This window comes from Triturus cristatus, chromosome 1_1, assembly GCF_964204655.1.
Source record: "Triturus cristatus chromosome 1_1, aTriCri1.1, whole genome shotgun sequence".
NCBI lineage: Eukaryota > Metazoa > Chordata > Amphibia > Caudata > Salamandridae > Triturus > Triturus cristatus.
The window spans coordinates 430,175,529-430,201,884 of NC_140579.1; the positions used below are offsets into that span (position 1 = coordinate 430,175,529).

The 26,356-nt window shown below is 49.7% G+C and overlaps 1 long non-coding RNA gene across 1 annotated transcript in view; it reads left to right on the plus strand.

The window, feature by feature from the left end:
- Window positions 1-26,356, plus strand: part of LOC146870378 (uncharacterized) — a 936,295-nt gene that overhangs the window by 589,271 nt on the left and 320,668 nt on the right. The gene's annotated exons all lie outside the window — the stretch shown is intronic.

The following is a 26,356-nucleotide window of genomic DNA, read 5'->3' on the forward strand; positions in this document are numbered from 1 at the left end:
TCCATAACACTACACAACACCACAATCTACAACATTTCACTCTATGGCGCTGCACTGTGTGATGCTCTACCCCACTCCACAACATTCCTCTCCACTCTACACCACTCCACTGCCCTCTACTTCACTCTACACCACTCCACAACACTCTACACTACTCCACTCTCTCCACTGTACACTACAAACCACTGTTGTCTACACCACTGACTGTTCGCTATGCTGCACAGCATCCACGTTGGTGTACAAAATTGCTAAAACACATTGGCAAGGCATTGGTGAAACTTAATTTTTCCACTTTGCCAATGCTTGTTATGATTGTTCTTCACCCACCCTTATATATGTCAACAAACTATTTCAATTTGGAAAGCTTTAGGAATATTTTTTTTTTTTTGCAAATCTGTTTTTATTGAGTTTGAATTTTAGTACAGGAGTATATTGTACGGCATCATGCTTCACATACAGTAAGACATAAACTTATACAGACTGGTAAATCATGCCGACTGTCAAAAAAGGGGGGGGGGGGGACAACCTGATGTCTGTTTGCGCGCCCACCGCCACCCTCCCGGGATCCAGCCACTTCACCCCTAGCAGTTCCGATGCCATCTCTTGAGGAGGGGCCAACACCACCACCCACCAGCCATTGAGCCGTGCAAGGAAACTAATCTCACCTATACAACTGAGGCATCAATAAAGTCGAAAAGGTTACATGCAATACAAAAGGAAGACCCCATAACAAAGGCAGCGTTTACAGTGATTTGCATGGTGTGCTCCTACCCCCTTCCCACCCGACCCCCCCCCCGAACTCCAGGAGCACCCCTCCAAGCCCCAATGGGTGCAAATATCCCCAAGTGTTCCCAGACGCCCCATCTATGGGCCAGTGATAATGGGGGCTATGCTATCTCGTCAGCGAGGCTGCCTACACTGCGCCGCCGCTTGCGCCATTGCCATCCTGTCTGGCCTCACCCGTGCAGCCTGTGGTACCCTCCCCCTCCGAGCGCCGAAACTCAGCAAGCAACTGTTCCCAGCGGTCCGCCATGGGCTCCCTCCGCAGCCCCAGGGTGTCCTCCCTGCGGATGGCCGTCCCCTCCGCTCTGGCCCATGCCTGAAACGATGAACTCCAGCCCCGGGCGTGCGGCGGGTCGCGTGCCTTCCATCTCCTGGTGATGAGGCGCTTCGCCACCACAAGCCCCAGGTCCAGGAATCGGGACGCTACCTTGTCCTTGGGCGATCTGGTAAATTGGTGTAAGATGTGTTCGGGCCAGTCAAAGGGAATACTGCGCCCCACACTCCCCTGCAGCTGCCCACTAACCGCCCTCCAATAGGCGTGCAGCGCAGGGCAGCCCCACAGCATGTGTAGCAGCCCCGCCCCTAGCTCACGGCACCGAGGGCAGAGCACGTCAGCGCGGTGGAAGTACCTATTAATCAGCTCAGGTGTGAGGTAGGCCCTGTGGACTATGAACAGCTGGATTTGACGGAACCGCATATTCCGGGGGATACGCACTGGGCTCTTGAGGACCCTCTCCCACTCCCTGTCCGTCAGCGGCCTCCCCAGGTCCAGCTCCCACTTGCCGCGGAGTGGGCCCAGATCAACCGCCGTGTGCTCCCGCAACGAGGCGGCGAACCAGCGGACCAGGTGCCCGCCCCTTCCCATGACATGCAGATATTGCATGGTTAGGTGTTGGGCAGGCTCTGTAGCCATGCTCCCCCATTTGGCGGTCAAGCTCGCCAGCAGTGAGCGGTGCGAGAGGAATCCGCTGGGTGGGAGCCCGTCCTCCGACACCAAGGTCTCGTACGGTATCAGCTCACCATCCCTGTATAGGTCTCCCAGCGTGTGCACGTCCGCCGCCCACCAGCCCGCCAGCACGGGGGCCGCAAGCCCCCCCCACCTCCAGGAGAACCCTCTAGGGGTATCGCCGGCGCATATGGCACTACTGCGCGCGTGAGGTACAAGGCCCTCCTAAAGCACCTGTGTGCCACAGCTAGGAGGAGCGGCAGCGGTCCCGGAACCGCAGCCAAGGGGTGGAAAAGCCCGGTCACACGCTCCAGCGAGTAGGGGGCAGCCACCGTGGCTGTGTCATCCCTGCCCCTGTCGGCCAACCAGCGGGCGATCCATTGCAGCTGCGCCGCCAGGTAGTAATGCTCAAAGCATGGCGCCGCCAGACCACCCCTGTCCGTCGGGAGGAAGAGCTTTGCTAGCGCTAACCTGTGCCTAGCGGTGCCCCAGACAAAATCCCGCAGCATCCGGTTGAGCCTGCCAAAAAAGGCGGGGGGGGGGGACGTACAGTGGTAGGTTGACAAAGTAGTACAGTAGACGAGGGAGCATGACCATTTTGGCGAGCACCACCCTGCCCGTGGTTGTCAGCGGGAGCGTGTTCCAAAAGGCCACCTGCGACCCGAGCGCCGTGACCGCCCTCCCCAAGTTGCCATCAAACAAGTCGGTTGGGCAGCGGTAAATATGTATCCCCAGGTATCGAAAGGTGCCGCCCCTCCACTGTACCGGCGTGCCATTCAGGCTGTAACCCGGGTCCGCAGTCTCCTCGCTGAAAGCGTACAGACAAGATTTACCCGCGTTCACGCGGAGCCCCGAAACAGTGGCAAAGGACCGCAATAACGGGGCCAGCCGCTCCGGCATACTACCTACATCTCTAACGTACACCAACAGGTCGTCCGCGTAAAGCGTCACCTGGTGAACCGCGTCTCCCAGTGGTATACCATCTCCCAGGGTCGTCCGCAGAGCCTCCGCCAGGGGCTCCATCGCCAGGGCGAACAGCAACGGGGACAAGGGACATCCCTGTCGGGTGCCCCGGCCCACCGGCACCGCCTCCGAGACATGGGGGCCCAACCGAATACGGACCGTGGGGTTCCTGTAGAGTAGGTCAACCATCCGGAGGAAGTCCCCATCCAGCCCGTACTGCAGCAACACCGTGGACAGATAGCCCCACTCCAAGCAATCAAACGCCTTCTCCAAGTCTAGGAGGAGGCACCCCGCTCTGGGCCATCTGTGCACTGCCTCACCGGCCACCCTAAAGTATCTTCTGAGATTGAGCGACGTGGACCTCGCAGGAACAAACCCGTTCTGGTCAGGGTGCACCAGGTGCGGGACCACCGGCGCTAACCGGTCCGCTAGGGCCTTCGCCAGTATTTTGTAGTCGACGTTGAGCATCGCCAAGGGGCGGTAGGAGCCCAGGGCCGTGGGGTCGCGGTCCGGCTTGGGTAGGGAGACCAGGAACGCCTCCCGCATGGAGGGTGGGAGCGACCCCTCTTCCAGCGCTTTGCTGTAAAGCTCACGCAGCAGCGGCACCAGGGTCTCGCGATATGCCTTATAGTTCTCCGCGGGCAATCCGTCCGGCCCCGGAGTTTTGCCCGTCGCCAATGATTGGATCTCCTCCCCAATTTCCTCTAGGGAAAGGGGGCCACTTAGTGCCGCGTTATGCTCCCTGGTGGCCGCAGGGAGGTGAATGGAAGCGAGGAACTCCCCAAGAAGGTGCCGGGAGCCCGACCCCTGAGCCGCGTACAAGCGTTTGTAGTGGCCTACGAAGGCCCTATGTATTTCAAGCTGTGCGTGTACCATCACTCCGTCCTCCCCACGGATTGCTCCGATCGGGGTCCTGCGATCCTCCTGTCTGATTAACCAGGCCGGCAGGCGGCCCGCCCTATCCGCCCTGGCGTGCGCTCTGGCGGTGTGCGCCGCATAATTGTGGCAGCGGAGCCGCTCCAGGAGCTCCGCGTGTTGCCCGCGGAGATCCTCCAGGCTGCGTGAGTGCCTGCCCCCTCCTTCTCCTTCCCTCTCATATTGCAGGAGGTCGTTTTCAAGGCGCGCCAGGGAGTCCGAGAGGGCCTTTCGTATGTTCCACTGGGTCCCCAGGCAGTGCCCCCGAATGGCCACCTTGTGGGCGTCCCACTCCACCAAGGAACTGCTCGCCGTCCCCTCGTTGGCGTCAAAATAGGCCAGGACGGCCGTACCAAGGGAGGAACGGAACTCCGGGTCCTCCAGAGCGCTCGGTTGAAGTCGCCAGGTGGGCACCGGCGAGCGGTCCGCCACCCAGCCAATCCGAAGCCATAAGGGGTTATGGTCGGAATGCGTCCGCCCCAGATATTCCGACTGTTCGATAAGCGGGAGCAACGATTGGGACCCCACTATCCTGTCCAGCCGTACATGGAGATCATGGACCGCCGAGTAATAAGAATATAGCCGGTCTGTCGGGTGAAGTGTACGCCACAAGTCCTGCAGCAACCAGTGCGTGAGCCAGTCTCCAAGCGCCCGGGCGTTAGATTCCACCACCGTGGCACGGAGGGGGGGGAAGGATTTGTCCAACTGGACGTCCAGCACCATGTTAAAGTCCCCTCCCAGCAGCCAGGGAAGCCCAGCATAAGGGTGTAGGAGCTGCGTCAATCGCGCCAAAAAAGAGGCCTGGTCCACGTTGGGCGCATACAACGAGCCCAGCAACAGCTCTTGGCCATTCAGCTTCCCCCGCACTAAGGTGTACCTCCCCTCCCGGTCCACTACCACCTCCGTGCAATCGAAAGGAACGCCTGCTCGCACCCAGATGAGCGTGCCCCGAGTAAACGGTGCCGTACGTGTGTCCCCTCCAGCGCCTAGAGAGCCTGCCCAGTTCCGTCGAGGACATGTGCGTCTCCTGTAGGAGGGCAATCCCGACTGAGTGTCGCTGCAGATAGGAGAAGATGGCATAGCGCTTGGACGGTGTGTGCATGCCCCGTATGTTCCAGGTCACAATGTTAGTGTGCGCCATTTCAAATCTAGGTGAGCAAGCCGGGCTGGGGCCAGGGCGCCCGCGCCAGGGAAAGGGGGGGCCACAGTCAGGGGGGAGCATGTTAACGCGCTGCCATGTAAACAGTAGAACCATTATAAACAGTGTAACAAACAGGGCGTATTCCCAAAGGGGCATCCGTCCAAACCTCAGTAACGCCAAGTATTATTAGGCTATTGCAGTGTGGTAACAAATGGGGTTCGTGCAATCATAGCAACCTCCTGGCCCTAGTACCCCTCCCCTATCCCAACTGGAAGAGGAAGGAGCAGCATCAGGTCCGGAGCTGAACTGCCGTGCAGGTCCAATGTGAGCCCCCAGCGGGAGGCTTCCACAGATGCAATGTCAGGTGGCGTTCGCATCACCCAGCCCGCCCCCGCAGGGCCAGGCGTTCCCAGTTCTGGGCCCTCTGCCCCCCGAGTGGGCCCAGGGTCCCGGATTCATCCAGTACAGCGCCTGCAGATTTTGTCCAACCTTCGGCATCCTGACATCTGGTCACACAAGCAGGTCCGCCGTCTGCGGGGTCACCACTGGCAGGAGCAAGTCCTCCGAGACCACTGTGGACGGGGACGACGCCCCACTCGCTCCCGCCCCGCTGGGCGTGCAGGCCTCCATGCGGTCACTGGCGGGTGGCGTCCCAAGCGTCGCCACCGCCTCCAACGCCCCCGCCGCTCCATCCGGATCCTCGCCGGGCTAGGTGCTACCGGTCCCAGCCGCGCCGGCTGCCGCGCCCCCCGGCGCCCTCGTCTTCTGGATCGCCTCCCCGGGCAGCCGTCGACCTCCGAGCCAGCAGGCCTCGCCCCCGTCCACTGTCCCGACTCTTCCAGCCAGTCCCACATGTCCTCCGGGGAGGCGAAGAAACGGGCCCCTTCTTTTGCCACCACTCGCAGGCGAGCCGGGAACAGCAGGGAGTAAGGCAGAGCCAACTCCCGCAGCTGGCGTTTCACCGCCATGTAGTTGCTTCGTCGCCGCTGGACGGCTGCGGTGTAGTCGGGAAAGAGCATGACTCGGCTACTGCCCACGGTCAGGTCACCAGTTCTTCTAGTTTCGCTGAGGATCGCGTCTCTGTCCCGGTAGTTTAGGAGCTTGAATAGGAACGGTCGGGGCCGGGCCCCCGGCTGGGGTCTCTGCGCCGGCACCCTGTGCGCCCTTTCCACCACAAAGTGTTGAGATAACACCCCCTGGGGCAGGAGGCCCCTCAGCCAGCTCTCCACGTATTGCTCTGGGTGCCTGCCCTCCACTCCCTCCGGGAGACCCACTGCGCGGATGTTATTGCGCCTCGAGCGTCCTTCCGCATCATCAACCCTGTCTTCGAGCGCGTGGACCCGGTCCAGTACATCCTGCAGCGCCGCGCCATGGCTCCGTACAGTAGGTTGTAGTTCTTGGAGCGTCTGACCATGCGACTCCACTCTCTCGGCCAGTTTGCGGTGGTCAGCATGGAGGAGGGTAAAATTAGACGTGACCTTGTCCATCCTTGTTTCCAGTGACGCCCGCGTCTGATCCAGGGTGGCACCGAGCCTCTCCACTGCCGCTAGCATGGTATCCATTTTGGTCGAGAGGGCCGCCGCTTGCGACTCCGCGTCCCCCCCCGGCCGGCTCTGCGCGGGGTCCGCAGTCCCAGCCCGTGGCTGACCCTGCTGCGTCTTGTCGCGCAGTCGGCCCATCGCGTACTGTTGGGCGGTCGGCATTCACAGTTCGTTGCCAGGCGCCGTGCACTCGACCTGTCGCGGGCCCTCCAATCCACGCCGGCTCCCCGCTCCGCTCTGCCACCAGGCCTCCACTCGGACCCCGAGGCCCAGCCGACGGGCCGAAGTCTGTAGGGGGGAGGGATCGGGGGCGCCCCACAGCCCGCAACGGCAACCGGCCCCGGTAGGGGGGGCCCACCGGCAGCAGTCCTCCAGTTCCCTTCAGGGCTCCGCACCGCCGCGCCCCCTCGCCAATGCTCCAGTTTGCCGGCGGTCAGTCTAGGCCTGTGCCGGCCCCGCTAGGTGCACCCAGGCACTAAAGCCCCCTCCGGCCAGCACCACATCCGGGGTCCCGCTCCCAGCGGCACAGCATCTAGTACCCCGGGCGAGGGCTTCCCACCTCTTTGATGTGCTGCTCCAGGCAGCCCCCTCAATGGCCAGTGCACCGTCCTCCGCCGCGGTCACTCGCAGTGTGGCGCCTCGCAGGTAAGGGCGTCAGCCCCAGGCCTCAGTGCCCGCTCCACTGCCTCCGGGCTCTCCCGCACAGCAACTGTCCTCTCCCGGTCGCCCCAGTTCAGGCTCCGCCGCACAGGTCACTCCAGCTCAGGGTCCTCCGCCACACGCGGCTCACTCCCATGCACTCCGGACTCACCCCTGCAGGCCCCCGGTCACAGCTCTTCACGCCGTCTCGGCGTCCACAGCGGTCCCCACCACTCGGGTCCACAGGGGGGGGGGGGGTCGCTGCTCCTCAGTTCTCCACCGCCCTGCCCTCCGCGATGCGTGGCGATCTCTCGACCTGCAGGGCCAGGGCGCCACACTCCACTCCACGTCTCCGGGGCCCCCCGCAGCTCCGCAGCACCCGTCAGGGCTCCCACCGACCTGCGACCGCCAGTGATAGCAGCTCCCAGCCGCCGGGGCTCCGCAGCCGCCAGGGGAACAACCTCGCTTTCAGCGCTGACTCCCGCTCCGTTTCTCGGCCTCCCCGCAGGGTCCCGCAGCAGGCCCCACCTCACAGGCCGCCTCGCGCCTCCTCTCCGCACAAGCTCCGCCGGGCCGCAGCGCCTCTCAGTCACCGCTCGCGGGGCCACGCCAGCTGCTCTGAGCTGCCCCACACCGGACCCACGTCCAGCGACCACGATCTGCCCCCTTCTCAGGATGATCGGCAGGATGTCCGGGAGGTAACGGTCGGAGCCTCAGTCGCTCGCGTCCGCCATGTTGCCCGGCTGGCCACGCCCCCCAGCTTTAGGAATAGTTTTTACATTAAGCAGTACAAATGTTTTAAGTGTACTTACATATTATGGCGATATTTGAATATATCTTCTAAGAAGTTAACTATTATTATAAGAACATGTCTTTTCTGTTGAAAATAAACTTCCCCATGCTGTGGTCATAACATTGCTTCAGTTCCCTGCCAGTGAAAATGTAGCTCTTATCACAAAATAACACTAGTCTCACTCATCTAGCCATCATCTAAAAGAACATATTCCATGGTGCATATTAATATTTAACCAAACCATCTAATCAGTTTATATTTGTACGGAATTGTGGTGCACCATCATTCTTTATTTCCAGAAAGAGATCAAATGGCAATAGTGAAGTAATCTGGGATTTGAAACTGACCCAAATTGCTTTTAGCAACGTTATAAAACCACTAACAATTTTTAGACCCAAAAAATCTAAATTCACTAGACTCATGCCAATACATTTTTTTAATTTTGAATAAATAGAGAAAATGTTAATTTGAATGAAAAATATATGAAAAAACATAGTGCTATGCAGCTTTTACTTTGAAATGTCTGTCCTTTCTGCTCCTAGTGTGTGTTTCTGGTGAGCAAAGTGTGTTTAAATGCAGTGTGTTTAAGGCTGCAGTACCACCTCCTGTCTACGGGGGCAGAGCTGAGCAAAGATATAAACACACTTAATGAAACACAGGTCCCCACAAGGCAATTTTTAAAAAAAGTTGTCAAAATTTACACAGATGTTCCTGAAGTCATTTTTTTTATCATTTAGAAGACATTGCCTTGTGGGGACCTGGCTTCAGGTCCCCACAGTGCAATCTAGTCCCCACAGCATGAGTGTGTTATCACACCCAAGTCCCCACAAGGATAGTAACACACACACACACAACCATACAACCACACACACACACAACCACACACACACACAACCACACACACACAAACACACACAACCACACACACACAACCACACACACACACGACATACACACACAACCACACACACAACCACACATACAACCACACACACAACCACACACACCCACACCCAACCACACCCAACCACACACACAAACACAACCACACAAAAAACCACACAACCACACCCACAACCACATACACCCAACCACACCCACAACCACACACACACACACACACCACAACCACATACAACCACATACACACACACACACAACCCCAAGCACACACACAACCCCAACCACATACACAACCACACACAAAACCACAACCACACACACAACCACACACATAACCACACACACAACCACACACCCAATGACACACACAACCACACACACCACACACAACCACACACACACAACCACACACACACAACCACACACAACCACACACACAACCCCACACACAACCACAACCATACACACAACCACCCACAACCGCATGCACACACAAAATCACACACACAACCACACACACAACTACACACACAATCACAACCACACACAACCACAACCACCACCACACACATACACAACCACACACAACTACACACACACAACCACACACAACCACACACACATCCACACACACAACCACACACACAACCACACACACAACCACACGCACACAACCACACCCACACACACATACAACCACACACAACCACGCACACAACCACACACACAACCACACACAACACACACACACACCCCCACACAACCACAACCACACACAACCACACACACCCACAACCACATACACAGCCACACACACAACCACACACCCAACCACACACACACAACCATACAACCACACACACGCACACAACCACACACAACCACACACACACACACACCCACATACACAACCACACCCAGCCACACAACCACATACACAACCACACCCAACCACACACATAACCACACACAACCACACACACAAACACAACCACACACACACACACAACCACACAAACAACCATACACACAACCACACCCACAACCACACACACACACACACCACAACCACACACAACCAACCACATACACATACAACCACACACACAACACCCCAACCACACACACAATGCCAACCACACACACAACCACAACCACACACACAACCACACACACACAACCACACACACAACCACACACAACCACACACCCAATGACACACACAACCACACACACACAACCACACGCAACCACACACACAACCACACACAACCGCATGGACACACATAACCACACACAACCACACATAACCATGACCACACACACAACCACAGCCACCACCACACACATACACAACCACACACAACTACACACATACACACAAGCACACACAACCACACAACCACACACACACAAAACCACACACACAACCACACACAACACCCACACACACACACAACCACACACAACCACACACACCCACAACCACACACAACCACACACCCAATGACACACACAACCACACACACACAACCACACACAACCACACACACAACCACACAAAACCGCATGGACACACATAACCACACATAACCATGACCACACACACAGCCACCACCACACACATACACAACCACACACAACTACACACATACACACAAGCACACACAACCACACAACCACGCACACACAAAACCACACACACAACCACACACAACACCCACACCCACCCACACACACACACACACACACACACAACCACACACAACCACAACCAAACACAACCACATACACAGCCACACACACAACCACACACCCAACCACACACACACAACCATACAACCACACACATGCACACAACCACACACAACCACACACACACACCCACACACCCAACCACACCCAGCCACACAACCACATACACAACCACACCCAACCACACACATAACCACACACAACCACACACACAAACACAACCACACACACACACACAACCACACAAACAACCATACACACAACCACACCCACAGCCACACACACACACACACCACAACCACACACAACCAACCCCATACACACACAACCACACACACAACACCCCAACCACACACACAATGCCAACCACACACACAACCACACACACACAACCACACACACAACCACACACCCAATGACACACACAACCACACACAACCGCATGGACACACATAACCACACACAACCACACATAACCATGACCACACACACAACCACAGCCACCACCACACACATACACAACCACACACAACTACACACATACACACAAGCACACACAAGCACACAACCACGCACACACAAAACCACACACACAACCACACACAACACCCACACCCCCACACACACACACACAACCACAACCACACACCCGACACACCCAACCACACCCAACCACACACCCAACCACACACCCAACCACACACAACCACACACACAACCACACACACAACCACACACACACACAACCACACACACCCACACACAACGTTCTAAAAATATACCAATAACAGAAAAATGTTAAGGGAAATTTCATAATACAGGATCCTGCTTCAATTTTACAAATATGTTATTTAATCACAAGCACAGAATCATCATTTTGGGGACTTGGACAAGTGTTACCATCCTTGTGGGGACCTACTCAATAATTCTCATTTGTGATTGAATACATTCATAATATAATGGATAAATGCTTTTTTTCAGTGTCATACATAAATTACATGATACTATAGTCAAATTTTAATAGCTCATTATGTCCTAGGTGCAGCTAGAAAAGGGATTTTTCTAATAATGCATTTCACAGCAGAAAATTATAGCATATCAAGTGCATGGAACGGGATTCACAGATATCTAGCCTATTACTGAGTGCTCACAAACATTAAGGACTATGAAAACAACACATAGTTAAATTAATTTAGATTCTGGAATGGGGTCAGATGGCAACACCAAGTTGCCATCTGACCACCTAGTTGTTTTTTCATCAACTTCACCAATTGGCACTATCTTCGTATGGCTGTACTTTAATAGTCCCCAAAGAGATGGCATGATATTATAATAATATTCTAGAGCTGACAGAGTAAGTGTATGATGATGGTAACTTTCAAGCCCCCACATATTGTGGTTTTGGTGTACGATGATAGTCCTGCTGCAGTTCATGAAGAAATAACAATATTACAGTAATTTCCAGGTCCCACAGAGATAGTTTGTGATTATAGGGATGACAAGGTTCCCACAGAGATAGTGTGTGATTATAGGAATGCTCAGGTCTCCACAGAGATAGTGTGTGATCATAGTCATGTTCAAGTCCCCACAGAGATAGTGTGTGATCATAGTCTTGTTCAAGTCCCCACAAAGATATTGTGTTACTATAGGAATGCCTGGGTCCCCACAGAGATAGTGTGTGATTATAGTCATGTTCAAGTCCCCACAGAGATAATTTGTGATTATAACCAAATTAAAGTCCCCACATAAAGAGTATTATGATAGTGTTCAAATCCCCGTAGAGAAAGTGTACGATGAGTCATTCTGACGTTCATTCAGAATTAGTATGTCATTAAAGTAATGCACCAGAACTCCATAGATATAGTGCCTAATTATGGTCACTCTCAAGTCCCCATAGATATAATGTGTGATTATATTCATGTTCAAGTTCCCTCAGAGATAGTGTATGATTACAGTCATGTTCAAGTCCCTACATAGAGAGTGTTATAACAATAATGTTGACGTTCTTGCTATTATAATAGCCATGTTCAGGTTCCTGCAGAGGTAGTATGTGATAATAGTGATGCCCAGGTGCCTGCTCAGATAGTGTGTAGTTACAGTCATGTTCAAGTGATGCAGAGATATGTTGTGATTATAGTGAAGTTTAGGTCACCAAAGCCATAGTGCATGATAACAGGGATGCCCACTAAGATAGTGATTATAGACCTATAGAGAAAGTGTGTGATAAATATCATGTTCCAGTCCCTCTAGAGACAGTCTTTTATGATATACATGTTGATGACCCTGCAGAGATCGTATGTGATGATAGTCATATTGAAGTCCCACAAAGTTAATGTATATTGATGCCAGGTCCCCACAGAGATAGTGTAATTATAGACATGCCAGGTCCCCATAGAGATATGTGTGATGATAGTCATGTTCAATTACTCAAAGATAGCGTTTGATTGATTATATTGATGCCCAGGTCTCCACATAGATAGTGTGTGATTATAGTGATGTGCAGGTCCCCACAGAGATAGTGTGTGATTACAGGGATGCCAGGTCCCCACAGAGATAGTGTGTGGTTATAGGGATGTCAGGTCCCCACAGAGATAGTGTGTGAGTACAGGGGTGCCATGTCCCCACAGAGATAGTGTATGTTTAGAGGGATGCCAGGTCCCCACAGAGATAGTGTGTGTTTATAGGGATGGCAGGTCCCCATAGAGATAGTGTGTGATAATAGGGGTGCTAGGTCCCCACCGAGATAGTGTGTAATCATAGAGATGTCCAGCCCCCCAGAGTGATAGTGTCTAATTATAGAGATGTCCAGGTCCCCACAGAGTTGGTGTGTGATTATAGTGTTACCACAGTCCCCGCAGAAATAGTGTGTGATGATAGTCTTGTTCAATTCCCCTCAAAGATAGTGTTTGATTGATTATATTGATGCACATGACCCCACAGACACAGTATGTAATTATAGAGATGTCCAGGTCCCCACAGAGTTGGTGTGTGATTATAGTGTTACCACAGTCCCTGCCCTGCAGAAATATTGTGTGATGATAGTCTTGTTCAATTCCCCTCAAAGATAGTGTTTGATTGATTATATTGATGCACATGACCCCACAGACACAGTGTGTAATTATAGAGATGTCCAGGTCCCCACAGAGTTGGTGTGTGATTATAGTGTTACCACAGTCCCTGCCCTGCTGAAATAGTGTGTGATGATAGTCTTGTTCAATTCCCCTCAAAGATAGTGTTTGATTGATTATATTTATACCCATGAGCCCACTGAGATAGTGTGTGATTATAGACTTGTTCGAGTCCCCACAGAGATAGTGTGTCTCCACAGTGATGTCTGTGATTATAGTTATTATGAAGACTTAAACAGATAGTATTAGTCTGGTGGCTTAGCAAACTAATGTAGCCACTGCAGCAGTGGCGGCTCCTCCGCTAAGGCGGAGGAGCATTGCCCTACTGCTTTAAAGCAGTGCAGTGGAAAAAATAAAATGATAATAGTGGACGTTATTATCATTTTATTTTTAGTATTCCAGTTTGTTAGACATGGGGTTTCTGGTTGGCTAGGGTATGCACCTAAGCCAGGCAGAACTCACCACTCTAGTCAGGGTAAGGGAGTTACACACCGAAGATAACCCCTGGCAGAGCAGTCAAGCTTATCCTAGAGGCAATGTCTAAAGCGTTTGCACAACGCACTCACACAACAGTGACACACTAGGCACACCACATAAAGCGACTCCACACAAGGTTATATAAAAATATCCTTTGTATTATTTATAAAAAAACATTAGACCACAATCACATAAATCACTGTGCCACTAGGCACTTTGTCATGACATCACATAGTCATACACCACTTTTGCCAATTGGGTAATTGTCATAATTATCGATGTTAGTGAACTTTGGTAAATACTTATAAGTAAACATCACACTGTAAACATAAGGCCTAACATTACAGTTAGTGCAATAAAGACAATACAGATTAGTTGAACATGTCCGGTTAAGCCAGTGTCACCAGTCTGACAGGGCAATTTTTTAGGATAGGTGCGTCCAGCTTTGTAAACACCCAACCACTTCCCCTGTATATTCCCCCTTGCACCTTCTACACCAAAATGCTCCACTGGTTTCCGTAGAAACAGAGAAAATAGCAGGATTTACCAAGACGCCCTTTGGGGCAAGAAAACAGCAAAAGATCTCCCGCCTGCATGACGGGGCGAGCACACCATCTATGGGTGCTTGTGCTCACCAGAGTGATAGGGCCACTGGCCTGCACGCTCTGCAAGAAAACACTCTACCAGTATCCATGGAAGCAGGGGAATGTCGGGAAGTACAGGGGTGCCCCACGGGGTAAGAAAACACCAAAGGATCTCACCCCTGGAGTTCAGCCCGGCGGGTGGTCTGTATGTCGGTGCAAGAACACCATCCCTGGGTGCTCACCCTACCTAGCATGATGTGTCCACCTGACCGCACTATTCACAACAACGGGGCCGGACGGCAAGGGGAGCCCACGGTGCAGCTTCGTAGTGTGGGTGCAAACCTCTTCACATTTTGCTGCAGGCAGCCTGGTGCAACTAGAAGACTCTTGCCTTCCTTAGCAACGCCCGCACCCAGGCCTGGTATCCACCTAGGGGCTCGCGTCGGTCCCGTGTGGTAGCGGCTGAGTGGAGACCGCGTGGCTCTGGTCACTTCTGGGTGCAGCTGGGCCCCATCTTCTTCTGACGTCCAAAGGAGCTCCCGGGCCGGGTGAAGAGATGATGAGGAGGCTGAGTAGAGTTGTTATGAGGGTTTATTAGGAGAGACAGAGAGCCGTCCCTGGAGTGACCAAGGCATAGATAGTAACTGACTCTTTTAGAACATTGAACATCAGAAGCCTGCCAACACTCTGGATGACGACAGTCATCTAATTACATGACATCACCACACTTCCCCCCCTTTTAAATAAAGCAACCCTTAAGAGAACATATGAGGAGAAGAAATAAAAAAAGGAAGGAAAAACCTGAAGGAAAGGGGAAACAAATGGACAATGAGAACTGAGAAAATAACACATTTTTCTAAAACAAAAAGCAAGTATTAAGAGTTAAATATAGTCTTGAAGATTTCGAGGTCTAAAACAAATTCTAGTGCTTTTCCTAACACCATCCCCCCCTGAAACATTATGATTGCATTCACTAGTGTTGGGAGTGAAGGATGGGTCCTTTGCAATACGAGAGATGCTCCACCAGTTACCATTCGACAACTTAACAGCATTCTTTCGTATGTCTATAATTTGTTGTGACTCAAGAAATTTAGAAAAACCTTTTCTCACTGAAACTGGATTTTTGACTCTAACCCAGTCTCCAATGCACAGTCTGTGAGGTTCTCTTCTAGTTGAAGGTTGACAAGACTTAGAACAAACTTCACTTGAAGTTTTCCATGCAGATTCCCATAAACATTTCATGTCACTGCCCTGATGAAAAGATTTTACCATCCAAAAAGGGTACACCTGACAAGATGCTTTTCTGCCCCTCATAAGTTCAAATGGTGAAAAGTTGGTTGCAACATGAGGTGAGGTGCGATATGACCAAACAAGATCTTTAATAGCTTGAAAAATACAAAATTTAGATCTGAATGCTGCTTGTACGCATTCCACTACAACTCTATTAAACCTCTCTGTTTTCCCATTACTTTGCGGATGGTATAGAGGAGTCCTGGTGTGTTTTATGCCACATGAACGCAAAAACGAAGTCATTTCGATTGACACAAATTGCACACCATTGTCGGTGAGAATTTCTTCTGGATACCCTTCTCTTGTGAAAATGGTATTCAAACAGTTAATAACACTTTATGAATTTGGTACAGAAATAGGTTCAACTTCAACCCATTTAGATAGATGGTCAATCAGATCTAAAAAAAATCTTGAGCTGGAAGGGAGGACATGAAATGGACCGAGAAAGTCCATACCAATTTTTTGCCATGCTCTACCGGGAGGAAGAACAGGGGATTCAATGGTACCTTCAAGTACTAACACTTTGTCTCTAGTGTTGCAACGTGAACAATTATTTACCATGTCATCTATATGAATGTCCATTCTGGGCCACCAGAAATCATTTCTAACTTTCCTTTTTGTAATGGTTGACCCAAGATGACCAGAATGCGCGGCTAGAATAATCTTTTCACGATAGGTATTAAGAGGAATGAGTTTATCACCCCTAACTATTTTACCACCTTCCACTGAAAGTTCATTACTAACTTTCCAGAACATTTGAAGTTCGGGTGACAAAACACTTCTCTTTTGGCCATCCTCTCTTTATTAAAGATGCAACCTCCTTGAGGATAGGATCCTTGTCAATTTGCATGATCCAATCTTCCTCTGCAAATGATAAATTGTCCTGACCAATGAGTGCTACAAAACACTCCTCGACCTCACTTTCCTACTCTTGATCATCAAAATCTGAAATAGGGAGTCTCGATAAACAGTCTGCTCTGCAATTTTTCCCTCCAGGAATGTATTCTACTGAAGTACTGGGTTTTTAGAACCCAGCGGTGCAGGGGAACACACCCTAAGACTTCGGATTCTTCCTGTTTCAGACCCACAGAAACACAGAGTCTTCTAGGTGAAATCAAAGATCGTATTTATTGGCTGCAGACCAATCACAGGTATACGAGAAGTACAACACGATGTATGTTCTCAGGAGACTGCTCCTGAACCAAAAAACAGTCTTTACTTATATACAGAATATTACGCTTCTGGGCAACACCGCCCCTATTTTACAAGTGGTCATTCACATATTTTCGTTTCAAAGGAACAGCAGAGCCATAATGACAATCCCACATTTCAGTTAATTAAGCATGCAGTCATTGTACCCAGCAAGGCTCAGAACCCTCATCAGATAACAGCAGACCCCAATAAAACGGGCACCTCCTGCTCGTAAAACAAGCCATAAAGTAGGAAACAGAGTCAGGTGTGAAAATAGCTTAGTCAGAGATCGTGTGCGAACAGGGGCTTTATGATGGGTCGAGCCCTGATGCTAATCACATTAGGCCACGAGGAAAGGAACCGGCCGGACAGGATTGACCTCGGGCAGCAGAGTCAGTTTGCACAGGTCAGAGAGAAGTCACCGAAGGTGTACGTGTCCTTTTGGGCCTAGGCAGGGCCTTAGTGCGCAGCCTATGTGAGGGCAACCACAAAATGGCTACCATTCTAAAATGGAACCCAAAAGGGTTCAATATGTGGTATCGTATGCACGGTGAATTCATCAGTGAAACACGACGAAAACACTCATACATACCGTGTTACTCATTTGCGGTTCGTTGGTACCAAAATTGGCATGGTGGGACCATGCCACCTACACGGTTCCGAATTTTACAGTACCACAGACCCTCCTTTTGCCCTTACATAGGCAAGAACTATACTAATCTGAGTCCAAGTCTATGTTTTTAAAGTCATGGAGATGTTGCTGTAGCATCATCCTATTGCTTAGCTCGTCCCTTGATACAGGTTTCCTTACACATGATGTAACACAGAGGCTACACATTACAGGAGCACACTGTATGCATAAACAGAACAGGAAAAGAATGGCTAAGATCATCCCAATGACTATTAGAATCTTGCATCCCCAAGCTGATATCAGTCCCCAGAACCACCCCATCATTGACCAATCTCCTTTATCCACGTGAATGGATTCGGAAATCTTATGTAGTTTGGAAATGGCCTGGTAGACTGTCGGAGCATTATCTGGTATGAAAATACAACAGCTTGATTGGATAACCTTGCATACCCCACCACGGTCTGCAAGTATGACGTCTAGAACCATACGGTTCTGCAACGTCATGAGGCGATCCGCTTGAAGCTCAGCTGTCAAGTTACCAAGGGCACCGGCCGTTACATTAACAGTGGATTCAACTACACGAGTCAGTTGTCTCAGGTTCCGACTATTGACCATTGGTCCCCAAAACGGCAGGAAACCCAGGAAAAAGTCTCCCGTTTCCTGACCGGCAGTATCTTCCTTACTAACAACGCCTCTCACAACTCTGGTCTTGTGATAATCAGAGGCAGCAGTAAATGTTGGCGGTAGCAAATTTGCAACATAACATGTGCCCGAGAAATCAGGGGGCAACCATGTATATGCTCGATCACTACAGACAAAGTATGTACCCTTGGCAGCTAAAAATGCAGGGGAAAACTGTGATGGAAAAGTGTACGTTTCAGTACAGTTACTCTTCCCTAGTTGAGCTCTTGGATTTTGACCATTGCCTTGTAAACAAAGGCGACCCATGTGTGGTACAACCCAAATTGGAGATGAACTTTTGCGCTGTTTTTCGCCCAAACTGATGCTATACCCAGTCGCGTTCCAACCTACATAAGCTCGTAACTCATCCTTGGGAATAGATGTATATGCATCGATATCTCTACTCATATCTGCAACTCCTCTCATCAAGGCTTTATTGTTCGAGTTAGGTCTCATGGAACGCGGTGGTCGCTGGGAGTAGGTTTCAAGCGCAAAAAGAAATATGGTCTGGAATGCCCATGATGAACCATTATAGCTAAACGGCAGCACTAGATATGGGATACCCTTATTAATGGTGTGCGGCATCAACCCACACACCCAGCAATTTGTTGTGTTCATAACTAGTTGGTGCTGGTGCAGGAGTTGAATGAACGAATTGTTTACAAATTCAGCACGTCTAGCTTGTTCGTGTTCTGGCAGAGGGTGAAAAGAGTGCGGAAACACAGTAGGAAGAGGTGTGGGCTGTACAGTGGGTGCAAATGACACTTGGAAGGAAAATAATACACAACCTACAGAAAACATCATTATGCTAGATAGCACAAACAGACATAATACTACAAAACATTTGTTATTCATTATTTTACATATTCTGCTTTTGAAATTTATTTCCTCGGTGGGCCTCTCAATCCTGAAAAACTCCATCCTCTAATCGTGCTGCTCGCGGCGGATGAGTATCTTCTGCTAAGGAGTACACCTGTCAGTTCAGGGAACGCCCTAGACCACCAACCAGAACCGTAGACCTAACGTCTTCGGCTTGTACCCCAAAGTCTTGGCACCGCGACCCTGCAGCTGAACCCGGATGGTGGTTCGAAAAACAAAAAGTCAAAAAGTTTTTCAGATGAGAGAGCTGCACTTTTGAAAATATCAGAGAAAAAGAATTTTTATTTGTCCATAGTTCTTGGCCTCAAATTATAGCGACTTCTGCCAGGTACTGTCTGGTCCTGAAACAAGAGTTCAGGCTCTGTGGTGTCCAATCGGATTGATGGCGATGTAGCTTCTTGCAGAATGTCGTCACTTTCTTGCTCGGTATTCGTTCCCTTTACACGTGCATCGCTAAAAGGCACAAAACGAGGCACAGTGTCAGCCTCGGAGTCAGCGATCCCCTCCTGGACCCACCGATCATACGGTAGGGGCAAAGGGATCCTCTTGCAATGTATGCCGTGTATCCAATTCTTTTTCCCTTTCACTCGAACCGCTGATCTTGTTGATAGCAGGACTAGGTGGGGGCCGATCCAACGGGGCTCATCATTTTTCGTACATTGAAAATTCTTAATTAGCACCCACGTTCTAGGATTAATAGGGTGTCCTGGAGCTTCAGAGGCCTGGGGCAGAGTATCGTGAACCTGTTGGTGTAAGACACGCAATTTAGCTGTCAATTCATACAGATAATCAAGCAGTACTGGATGTTCGATTTCACTGAATTTTTTCGGCCTTGGCACTCCCCATACGTTGGCCGGACGGCCAAACACAATTTCATACGGACTAAGTCCCACTCGTGAATGCACAGTCATTCTTGTTGATAGGAGTGCTAAGGGCAGAGCGTCAGGCCATTTAAGACCGGAGCTCGCCTGAATTTTGGCCAACTTAAGTTTCAAAGTGCCATTGTAGCACTCTACTAATCCAGCTGATTGGGGGTCATTTGCTGCGTGGAACTTTTGCTTAATGCCTAGTCCCTCACACACAGCCTTCATCACTCGGCCTACAAATTCACTCCTGTTATCACTCCATACCATCCTTGGCATTCCGAACCTAGGGAAAAATTATTTGACAAGGGCTTTAGCTGTGGATAAGGCCGTATTATCTTTTAGGGGATAGGCTTCTATCCATCTTGAAAAAGCGCAAACAACAACCAGTACATATTTCAAATTGTTGCATCTTTCCATGTGGATGAAGTCTAGTTGCAGAACTTCAAATGGATATGATGGAGGCGCAAAAATAACCAGGTGGAGTTGGGGTTCCCCTACCAGGATTGTATTTCAGACATACCATGCAATTTTTGACCACATTCTCTGCACACTTAGGGATTCCAGCATTCTGCAATACTGGAGCCAACAACTTACAAATCCCTTTCACACTGATATGTGCCATTCCATGCGCCATCGTAACCACTGGAAGCACATATGCATCAGGTAACAACCATCGCCGCTGTTCTGACAAATCAATCCAACAACCGTTTTCATCTAATTTACCCTTACTCTCTTTCCACATACTTAGTACTTTCTCTGTGGCTTCAGTTTGAAGGGACTTCACACTCTCTATCGTGTCTTCACACATTCCAAAATCACCAACCCATCTTGCAGGGCCTGCAACATACATTCGAGTTGTCACATCTGTTGCTGTTTCTTTCGCGGTTTCGTCAGCAAATGCATTACCACGCCCAACATCATCGGTAACCTTCTTGTGTGCGCTACATTTCACAATCGCGACTTGTAATGGCAAGGTCAGCGACTCAAGGAGATCATTCACTAACTGACCATTCTGAATCTTAGCTCCATGCGAGGTCAGGAAACCACGTTCTTTCCACAAACGCCCAAAACTATGGGCCACAACAAAAGCATACTGACTGTCAGTATATATGTTCACTTTCATTCCTTTCGACAACACGCATGCTCTTGTAAGTGCAATTAATTCTGCTGCTTGAGCCGAATTATGTGGTATGCGTGCAGTTTCAACAATTGTGTGCAGAGTCGTGACAGCATATGCAGCAGTCGTATCACCATTCGGGAGCTTGAAGCATGAACCATCCACCCATAAGGTACCATCACATTCAACCAGGGGAGTATCTTTAAGATCCACTCTCCCTTTTGTTTCTTCTTCTGTTCTGAACAGACAATCATGCTGTTCAACCTCATCTGTGTCTGCTGAAATTGGCAATAATGTGGCTGGATTCAGCATGTTGCACCTTTTTATGTGCACATGGTTTGCCAACAGTGTCAATTCATACCCTAACAATCGAGCATTAGTTAAATGCTGTGTCTTGGTCCTGTTTAACAATGTGTCCACCGCATGGGGAACCATTACAATCAATGTGTTATTCATCACTAGTCCAGCAGACTGTCGAATAGACGCAGCTGCTGCCGCTGTGGCTCTTAAACAACTTGGCAATGCCCTCGCTACAGGGTCCAAAGTCGACGAAAAATACGCACATGGACGCGGTCTGTCTCCAAAAGGCTGTGTTAGCACTGACAATGCGCAACCGTCCTTTTCATAAACATACAAGGTAAAAGGCTTACTATAGTCGGGGGTACCCAACACAGGAGCTGAACATAATGCCTCGCGTAATTCCCAAAAACTTTTCTGACACTCTTCAGACCATGGGACAGGATTCGGTATATCTTTATATGTTAATGCTAGCAATGGTTTTGCCAGCAAAGAAAAACTCGGGATCCAGTGCCTACAGTATGAAGTAATGCCCAAGAAAGCACGCACTTCTCTCTTTGTCTTTGGCACGCTTAATTGTGCAATGGCTTGGATTCTTTCTGGGGTCAGCTTCCTTCCCTCCTTCGATAAGAGATGACCTAAATAGGTCACTTCTTGTCGACAATATTGCAGTTTAGAGAGAGACACTTTGTGATGAAAGGCAGACAGATGACGCAACAATGATGATGTAGCTCCTTTACAAATCTCCTCAGTATCCGCGGCGATTAGTAAATCGTCAACATACTGGATAAGGGTAGCACCTTTAGGTAAAACAAGGGCATCAAGCTGCGCTTTTAAAGCCTGACTGTATATTGATGGGCTTTCACAGTAGCCCTGTGGAGTACGTTTAAAACTGAAGCTTCGACCTCCTAAACAAAAGCCAAAAATATCCCTGCTCTCCTCTGCAATCGGAATGCTAAAGAAAGCATTCTTTAAATCAATCACTGAGAACCAAGCAACGGAAGCTGGGATCATAGTCAACAAGGCAGTTATATCAGGGACCACTGGAAACTGTGGCACAAATACCTTATTGACCTCTCTAAGATCGATCACAAATCTGTAAACAGGTGGCTGAGAAGGGTCAGTACATTTTAAAACAGGCAGAACCGGACTATTGCAAACGTTGCCTCTTGTCTCTTCAATCACATCCTTCTCAATCAAATCATAGATAATTGCTAACAACGCTTTTTCACCTTCCTTAGAGATCTTGTACTGGGGAATGCGGGGCAATTTAATATTGGCTTTCAAAGTGACAACATACGGCGGTATTTCCAAAAGGCCCACATCATTAGGGCCAGTGGCCCAAAGGGCATCAGGAAGAGACGACAATTCAGCTGGTAGTTTATTCTTTGACAAATACATGGGAGAAATCACTTCCTTACCCAGTGTAAGTTGTACTCCAGAAGGGGAACAATATAATGTCGCATGTAATCTCTTTAACAGATCCAATCCTAACAGGTTTTCATTACATCCTGTCGTTAGGATGAGGGGGGCTTTCAGCTCACAAGGTCCAACAGAAAGGGCCATAGGACTTGAGATCGGGTTCCTAACCGGGGCGCCAGAAAAACCTACGGAAACATTCATTTCGCCAGACAAAGGCGCGCCAGGGAGTTTTGAGCGCATAATAGAACTCTTTGCAGCACCAGTGTCCAGCAGAAAGGGCTCTGTTACACCCGCTGTAGTCACCTTAACATATGGTCCGCTCTGATCCACTGGCACTGAAACAACTCCCTCTCTCTGTCTATGGCTGTCCTAGTAATCATTACCTTTCGTATTATCATCTTCCACATAATAGTCATTATTATAGTACTGCGCTGTCTTGCCAGTCGCATTGGCTTGCTGATCAAAATTATTCATCATATTTTGAGGCGGGAGAGGACGCGCGTTCTGGGGAACATTTCCACGCCCTCTACCTCTTGGGGCTTGCTGGCCACCTCTACCTCTTGCGCCATAAGCATTATTTGTGCGCTGCAACAATCTAAGGCAATTATTTTTAAAATGACCTTCCTCCTTGCAATATGAACACTGATTGGGACCTACAGGGACACGTGGTTGATAATACCCATACATTTGCTCATTATTCTGAAATTGTTGGGGTTGCTGATAGATACCCTGGGTTTGCCTGTAATTATTCTGACCTCCACGTGGCGGATAAGCCTGCTGAAAAAGAACCTTTGTTTTCAACTCTTTCGTTTTCTTGTCTGTTCTATCCTTCTCATCTTTATCCCTATTTTCGTAATACTGTGCAGTAGCCAGTATTTGCGCTGAAGAGGAGACGGCCCAAGAACTCTCCGAATCTTTTAATTTTTTACACAACTCCGGAAGCAAATTATGCACAAATTTATCAACAAATAACCGTTGGCCACCTTCTGTACTCATGTCCTGACCACTGTGGTCGATAAATGTTTCTTCAAACGTAGTGAAGAAATCGGACACTGTTTCATCTTTCTTCTGTTTGCATGCGGATAATTTATCCCAATTTACACGTATAGCAGGCATTAAAGTTTTCATATAGTTAATTATTCTACCAGGGAGTTCTGCTACCGTGGGCTCAGGCTTGTCACCACCAACCTGTCTATTGTCTGCATTAATGATATTAGCCCATGTGTCACCTAGTTCTGCAGCATGATCTGCATTACGAATCAATCCCCATAAAGGCTGTGGAACAACATTTCCGAACAACATATCTATGTCAGCCAGGTTCATGACACACGATTCTGCAGTCTGTGATAACTCCTTATAATATCCTGCAGGGTTCTTACGGGGGTCAGGTAGAGTCTGCTTAAGGGCTAAAACTTCAGATCGTTTCCAGGGAACATGTACCCAAACACGCTGAAAATGTGGCAGAACAGGTGGATTAGCCTGTGCATCACCAGGTCTCCAGACTGGAGGAACATCACGCATCGGGTATTGTCGCGCTTTTACCTGTTTCCCTTCAGGGAATTCCTGGTCAAACAACGGCTGCCGACAATCTCCATTCCTGAAAGACATCAGTGTCGCCACTGCTTTCTCAACATCAGAACCCACAATCGTACCTTTTCCAAATTCAAATCGCACTTGACACAACTCTTGTGGACTGGAGTCTAAATCATTATCTTCCAATTCCTCACATAGGATTTCACACATTTTCTCAAAAACGTATCTCTGTTGTGGCGCTTCCCACTGATGAAAAACATTAACAACAGATTCTACATCATATCTAGAAGGGTAAACAATCCATCTGCGTGCCATGCGGTCCAGTTCTTCTTTCTCTCTAGAACCAGGTATTTGACTAAGTAACTGCTTACGTTGTGGACCAGGGGTCGTAGTAGACGACCCAAAGAGGGGTGATATAAGACTAGTGACTGCACTAGCTATTCGTTGTCGTGCAGAAGGAGAAGTTGAGACCAGAACCGGGGGAAAAACAGAGGGAAGAAAAACAGGTGTAGATACAGAAACAGGAGTAGTAACAGGTAGGGCACCAAGGGAGGCAGCTGATGTGCTAGGTAAAGTCGCAGGGAGCGCATAAGTGGTAGGTAGCAAAATCGGCGTCCCTTGGGAAGGCTGCGCTACCGGGACAGGAGCCGGCTGAGGAGGAGCTGGCGGCTGCGGGAAAGCTTGCGGTGCATTAGCTGGAGGCTGTATATTTACGGGTTGCGGGGGTGCGGTAGCATTTTGCGCATACGGGGGTGGCGAACTTAGCAAATGCGACATTAGGGGGTCTTTCTCTTTGTCTCTTGACTCATCTTGTTGAAGGGGTGGCAAAACTGGGTAACATTTATCAATGACTAGTTTGCGTTGTCTGTGCAACTGCTCATTCATTTGGTCCTCTTCATTATCCTTAAACTGCAAAGCTGCTTGCATTATCGACATACCTCTCTCTCTTTTATTCTTCTTTGCTAATTTAATTTCTTTTTGTTTGGCTTCCTTTCGCCATAGGCGGAAAGAATCAAACATCGCCGGTCGGGCTTTCTTCTTGAACAATTTAACTTCTAGATTATCTAGGATCTCTGTGTCGAAACTACCATTTTGGGGCCATTTTAAAACACCATCCTTCCTGGTGTATCGGATCCATACTTCATTATACGTAATGGGGCCCACGCCATGTTTCACATAAAGCTCATAAGTCGGAGTTCCAATTAGAGGAACCGGACACGAATCCTCTAATCGGGAATCCCTTTTACAACCAAAACAAAACAAATTTCCAAATATACTAGAACCAGGCATCTTCGCTCACTAGTCTAGTTTCAAACTTCAAAGGATTATCGAATACGATAGTCTCGTGACTACACGAGTCCTCTGGCTTTGGCACTTGCAAGACCCAAATCAAAGCGATCCCGAAGGATACCAAAATCCCGAAGGATACCAAACAAACTTGGAGACGCTCCACTTATACTTAACTGAGGTATCGATGACTTCACCAGAAGACTCTCTCAATTGTTTCGCTCTACCAAATCGTCAAGGGTCCAAAACAGGGCGATTAATCAGGGCAGCAGTCCTTCGTAGCCGTCGGGATGCGGAGAACCTCGCAGAAAAGACTTTCGTACCACGTCGACATGCAGGGGTCGATGAAGTGGCGGCCTTCCTCTAGAATTTCCACACGAAGCCCCTCACGAACCTCTGGCTTGGACCGGTACCACTGAAATCGCCCCGAGTTGGGCGCCAACTGAAGTACTGGGTTTTTAGAACCCAGCGGTGCAGGGGAACACACCCTAAGACTTCGGATTCTTCCTGTTTCAGACCCACAGAAACACAGAGTCTTCTAGGTGAAATCAAAGATCGTATTTATTGGCTGCAGACCAATCACAGGTATCCGAG